At 41.2% G+C, this 6,566-nt stretch overlaps 1 protein-coding gene across 1 annotated transcript in view; it reads left to right on the top strand.

The window, feature by feature from the left end:
* The first annotated feature begins 575 nt into the window (after nt 1-575).
* KCTD21 (potassium channel tetramerization domain containing 21) overlaps nt 576-6,566 on the top strand; it is a 36,684-nt gene continuing 30,693 nt past the window's right edge. The window contains exon 1 of the mRNA XM_051987208.1: nt 576-637. The gene's annotated coding sequence lies outside the window, so the exon portion shown is untranslated. The remainder of the gene's footprint in view (nt 638-6,566) is intronic.

Below are 6,566 nucleotides of genomic sequence, written 5' to 3'. Positions count from 1 at the left end.
GCAGCCCAGGGAGGGGGCTGGAGGAGGATGCAGGGGGTGCGGATGGCCAGAGGCCGATGAGTGCAATGCTCGGAATGCACTGCAGTGCATACGCACAGTCTGGCTGGGAGACAGCTGCGTTCAGTGCTGCCGCCGCCGCTGGATTTACGTACAGCGCACAGTACTAGGGACTTCTGCAGCCGGCAGCACTGACCGCAAGAGCTGGGAGATGTGCAGAGCGGAGGGAGGGAGCGAGCAAGGGAAGGAGGAGGAGATGCTGCTGGAGGGAGGGCAGACGCCGCAGGAGAGGGGAGGAGCTGCTGCCGAACCGGGTGGGGGAAGGGGGAAGGGGCGACGTGGCCCAAAGACCCTTCCCAGGCTTGGTCCCCTTTAACAGCAGCCGGCTAGAATGCTCTGGGGTGGAGAGAGAGCACCGCAGGACTTCCTGGGAGATGGAGTTCTAAAGATGCGGCTGGATTGCGGCAGAGAAAGGGATATAAACTACAAATCCCAGGAAGGACTGCGCCTGATATTGAGCCGCCTTTCCCCCTCCCTCCCGCCCCCAGCTGGGCTCAGCTCCCCCACTCCTCCCCCTCCCACTTCCCATTGCTGTGCTCCAGCGCCCGGGAAGGGGAGTCTTCGGAGCAAGGGGGAGAAGGTGGGTGCGGGGGGGATCTTGGGCTGGGACTGGGTCTCTGCTGGGAGGGAAGCTCCGGACACCTTTCTCACCTGGCTACCTGGCCCGGGGGTTGGAAGGTGGCCGATCAGGAGGGGGGTGATACAGAGAGCGACCGGGCTGAATTGGAGGATATGGGGGATGATAGGAGAGGACAGAATGGAATTGGAGGCAACAGGGCGGGATAGGAGAGGAACTGGGCAGCGGAGCAACCTAGCAAAAGAGGAAGGTGCCAGAAGAGGGCTACGATAAGAATAGCTTTTCCTTCCATAGCTTTTCACGGTTTACAAAGCACTTTTCTCCCTAGGGCCCTGAGAACTAGGGAGTATAAGTATAACACTTCCAGTCTGACAGATGAAGAAACTGAGATTCAGAATGATGATAGGATTGATCTGAGGGTCACACTCACTAATTCACGAGTTGGTAATCTGAAGACAAGATATCTGACTGATCAGATCAGGTTGTTGGAGTTGGAAAAAAAAGAATTAGGATTATTAATAATAGTTAGAAATTTTAGGTGCTTAAATACTTGTATAATTTAGTTATAAAGCTCATCAAACATTTCTTTATTTTATAAACGAGGAAACAGGCTCAACAAAGTTTTATCATTTGCTCAAGTAGCAAGTGGCAAAGCTGGAATTTAGACAAGTCTTCTGATTTTGGTGCTCTTTCTAGCATTCTGGCTTGTCTCCAAGGGATCTGAATGGGAAAGGGTTAAAAATGTAATTTAAGACCCCATGGAAACTGAGAATGGTTTTAAATGTTTATGTCCTATTAGCTAAAGTAATAGGACAGATTGAATTGAGTGCGAGTTGTGTGACAGAAGGGTAAATTATAACCTGAGGGTTGGAGGACTGGATGTAATAGGAAAGTTGGGAAGAATAATGGAAACTAAGCAAAAATTTAATATATGATGAGAGAAGGGACTTTGAGGTGGATGAGAATGAGGGACCTTCTTAGGAAAGGGGAGCAAAGAAGAAAGTGGGCTGTTGTTGATTGTTCCTAGGCAGTTTATAGGTCCTTCCCTGGTCAGAATACATCAAAAGTAATCTTTCCTTCTGGGCACATGACATTTTAGGAAGGCTATTGTTAAATTTCAGGATGACCAAGATGGTGAAAGGCCTTAAGATTATGCCAGGTGAAGATCCATTGAAGAAATTGCCTTGTACAAACTTTATATTTATTGAAGTTAGATTTGAGATCTCCAGTGGGCCATTTGTCCCTTATTTTACATCTTAGGAACTGAGAGCCAATAACTTAGTGGCTTGTCTACATAGATAGTGGAGCAAAGAGCAAGATTTGAATCAAGGTCCTCCAGAACCAATATTTTTAATGTAATTTTTGTGTATGTGTGTATATCATATATCCATATATATCAATTACTTTTCTATGTATGTATTCTACAGACTATAAATTCCTAGACTTTGATTTTTGTCTTTTCTGCCATATGGAAAACACTTAATAGAGGCTTGTTGGTTAAGAAAAAAGGATTTAGAAGGGACAAGAAGGCTATCTTCCATTATTTGAAGGACTGCCGTGTAGAAGAGGAAATGAACTTGTTCTGCTTGATCACAATGGGCACAACTAGGACCTGTGGGAAGAAATAATAGTATGAAGAGCTGCCCAACAATGAAATGAGTTGTATCATGAGATAGTGAGTCCCTGTCCCAGGAAGTGTCAAGCAGGGTCTGGATGACTGCTCATCAGGTACATAGTGGAGTTGGCTCATGCTTCAGACCCTGGTTATATTGCATCATCGATGAGGTGCCTCCCATGCTTTCTTGTGTTCAAAACCTAACACCAACACTCACTCTATGACTGTGGGCAAATCACTTTAACCTTTCTGAGTTTTAGCCACCACATGTTTTTGTTACCAGTCTCAGGGTCATTATGAGGAAAGTATATTCTAAAGTTATAAACATATGCAGCAGAACTCTGAGATTCTATGTTTCTATATAATATCTTGTATGAACTGGAGATGGACTAGGGAGTCTTGCCAAACCACATGTGTTAAAGGCCTCTTGTGCTTGAACTGGGAAATTCATATTCAGTACAGCTGGATATTGGCCCTGCTCTTTTCCATCTGCCTTCCTATGCAGACAGGAAGAAGAATTGGAGCAGCTGCAGGGTTCCAGAATGTGTGTGTACGTGACGGAGCGAGAGATGGAAGGGGTTGAAGAAGGGGGAGAGAGAGAAAGAAAGGGAAAGAGAGGAATGGGGAGAGAGAGAGAAAGAGAGAGATTACAGAGGAATTAAGGGGAAGTGGGATGAATGAAGAGAATTTCAGAGCATGTCTCTACATAACTTATAAGACTCCTTTCCAGGTAACTGCTTGCCATAAAAGGATGTGTTTTTCTCCTAAAAGATTTCTAGATTCTCTTAGTCACGTCTAGCCACATGAGCCCAGGCAAAGGGTGGAGAGATGCAAACCCTGGTCTTAGTTATTCAACAAACACTTTTAATTGACTCTATGCAAAGTCTTATGTTTAATTACTGAGGAATATAACATTAGCCCTTTTTATTTGAAAGCTCCCTATTTCAAGGAGGGGGAAAGATATGTATATAAATTATCATCATAAAGGAAGAAGGAACTCAATGGAAAGGAAAGATCCCAATAAAAGTTCTATGGGAAATCTGAGGATCTCGACTTGCGAGGGTGAAGCTTGTTTGTAGTCAGGGGGCTTTAGTCCAGTCACTTCATTTTATTTATTTAATTTTTAAATTTATTATTTTTCCACAAGTCACTTCATTTTAAAGAGGGAAACAGCTGAGGCCCAAAGGAGAGAAAATGACTTGTTTGCTTTCACATAAGTATTCCAAGTGGGATTTGAACTCAAGTCCTGTCCTTTAATCCATTGCCTTCATTCCATTCACCATTAACTCAGCAAGTACAAAAACAGAGAGAGAGACCAAGATAAGAATGTGGTTTAACGGATTGTCCAGTGTGGGAACAGGGAGAGATAAGACTGAAGAGATATTCTTTGGATCCCAATTGTAGAGGGCTTTGAATACCAAGATAAGAAATTTACACTCTGTTTAGTAAGTAGCCAAAAATGTCATGTAGCACTAAACCTTACACATACATACATACACACACACACACACACACACACACACACACACAGAGTTTATTTTATTTATAGAGAATATTGGCAACTTTAGTGTTTTAATAGTAATAGTTCATGAAAATTATCCAGTTGGCTTCTAAAATGGATATGAAGATTCCATGGCTGACATCTGAATATGGGATTAAATGCCTCTGACTTCAATTCGCCAAATGAGGTCAAGTATTTCTTATATTTGGGAACAGGACAGGTAGTATAGTATAGTGTTAAGAGAGATGGATATAAAGTCAGAGGACCAGGCTCCAAATCCCTAACTACCTGTGTTACCTTCAGCGAGTAGCTTATTTTCTCTGGGCCTCAGTTGACAATGAGCAAACTGAACTAGGTGACTTAAGGTTCCTTCCATTTCTAAAATGATGATTCCATGATTATACTTCCCTGTTGAAACAGGGAAATATGGAAGTGTTGGCTCCTCCCTCTACAGGCAAGAGTTTGCCAGGCTAAAGTGAGAAAAATAATAATATTGAAAATTAATAACAACTATTTTGGTCTGGAGTGAAAAAATAATAATATTGAAAATTAATAACAACTATTTCAGTCTAGAATGAGAAAAAATAATAATGAAAATTAATAACTTCATCTAGAGTAAGAAAATAATATTGAAAATAACTTTCAGTCTAGAGTGAGAAAAATAATAGTATTGGAAATTAATAACAATAATTCAGTCTAGTGAGAAAAATAATAATATTGAAAATTAATAACTATTTTAGTTTAGAGTGAGACTAATGATATTGAAAATTAATAATGATGACTTTTAGGGAGGGATCTATAATTTCATCAAAGTGGGGAGGTCTCTCTGCCAAGAACGATTGCAATCTTGCCCACACCTTAGAAAATTGTCCTTTATGAGTTATTTGGATGGGAACAAAAAAAATTACACAATGGCCAGTGTCTGGATAGTGACCCTTTCTGCATCTTGTGACAGACACATAGTTTGTTGTTAAGAATTTTTTAATGTCCAACTCTTCCTGACCCCTTTTTTGAGGTTTTCTTGGCAGAGATACTAGAGTAGTTTGCCATTTCCTTTTTCTAGTTCTAGACACATGAGGACACTGAGGCAAACAGGGTTAAGTGACTTTCCCAGAGCCACACAACTATAACTATCTGAGGCTAGAGTTCTGGGTTGGTTTTTTTGTTTGTTTTGTGCTGAGGCAATGGGGTTAAATCATTTTCTCAGGATCACACAGTTAGGAAGTGTTAAGTGTTTGAGGGCAGATTTGAACTCAGGTCCTCCTGACTTCATAGCGGGTGCTCTATCCATTGCACCACCTAGCTGCCCATTCTGGGTCTTCTTGACTCCAAACATGGCACTGTATCCACTATGCCATCCAGCTGCACATAATTTGGCACAAACCAAAGACATTCAAAATCTCTCCAGTGTGATAAGGCATTCCAGACCTTGTAATCCATAGACTTTAAGGGCCAATATCGCCTCCAAACCATGATGAGGTATTGGAAGAAGACTCAATATATCATTGGATCTGAAATCTTATTAATGTGGGTGTTTCCCCCAGTGATACATTCAACAATCCATCTTTATCTACCCATCCTCTATCACTCTTGTCTAGATCTTCCAATAAATCCTCCAGAATGGTTCTCAACATTCTGGGGTCCTTCCAAGATCAAATGACATTGGGAGGACAACAAAAAGAGCAGGCTGGGTGAATAGAAGCTAATTCCCTCTCTGGCCACATAATGGGGCCATCTTTTTTCTACTTTTGTTATCTAGCTCTGATGACCATCTCTCCTGAACAGTACCCACTATGTACTTCTCCATTACCCTTGGATGATCCCCAACTTCATCAGAGATCGTAGTATTCTGCATATCTCCTGGCATATAGTAGACATTTAATAAATAAATGTCCTTTTACAATATCACTGATAGGTGTTTGGAATGGTTTTTTGTTTTGTTTTTTTGCTGAGGTAATTGGGGTTAAATAACTTCCTCAGGGTTGCAGAACCAGGAAGTGTTAAGTATCTGAGGTCAGATTTGAACTCGGGTCCTGCTGACTTCAGGGTTGGTGCTCTATCCAGTGGGCCACCTAGCTGCCCCAGTAGTTTTTTTTTTTTTTTAATTGGGCCTTTGTTTCAGAGAGAAGTTTTTAGTCTTTGAAAGAACTACACCATTCCCCAAAGGTCATCCATTCTAGCATATCCTCCATACCATGCTTTATCTCCATTGATCCTTTTAGTAGCTATGAGGGAGTAGAGAATATCAAAGGATCATAGAATTAGAGCCAAAAGAGATTGTAATAAATCCCTTTATTTTACAGATGAGGAAACTGAGGTCCAAAGACTTAGAAACCTATTTAAGTCCACACAACTAGTATCTGAGGTTAAATTTTAACCCAGGTCTTACTAGCTCTGAGTCTAGTAGTCTCTCTATTTTTCTATGCTGCATCCCAATGGATTCATTGTCTCATATGTGTGGGTATTTTCTTGTATGGATACAAATCTCTACCAATCTATGCCTTTTTATCCTATGTAACTGTTGTCCATCCCCTTAAAGAAAAATCCATAAAGGATTTACAACAAAGTCCTAGAGGCCATTTTTGGGGTCTTTGAATAAATAATTAATGGTTACCAGTTCATTACATTGTTATTTGGTCATTTTTTTTGTCACGTGTGATGCTTCATGATCCCATTTAGGGTTTGCTTGGCAAAGAGCCTAGAATGATTTTTCCTTCTCCAGCTCATTTTACATATGAGAAACTGAGGCAAAAGGGTCACTCAATTAATAAGTATCTGAGGCCAGATTTGAACTCAGGAATATGTCTTTCTGATTC

Source organism: Antechinus flavipes, chromosome 3 (genome assembly GCF_016432865.1).
Source record: "Antechinus flavipes isolate AdamAnt ecotype Samford, QLD, Australia chromosome 3, AdamAnt_v2, whole genome shotgun sequence".
Taxonomy (NCBI): Eukaryota; Metazoa; Chordata; class Mammalia; order Dasyuromorphia; family Dasyuridae; genus Antechinus; species Antechinus flavipes.
This window is presented reverse-complemented; position numbering and strand designations above follow the sequence as displayed.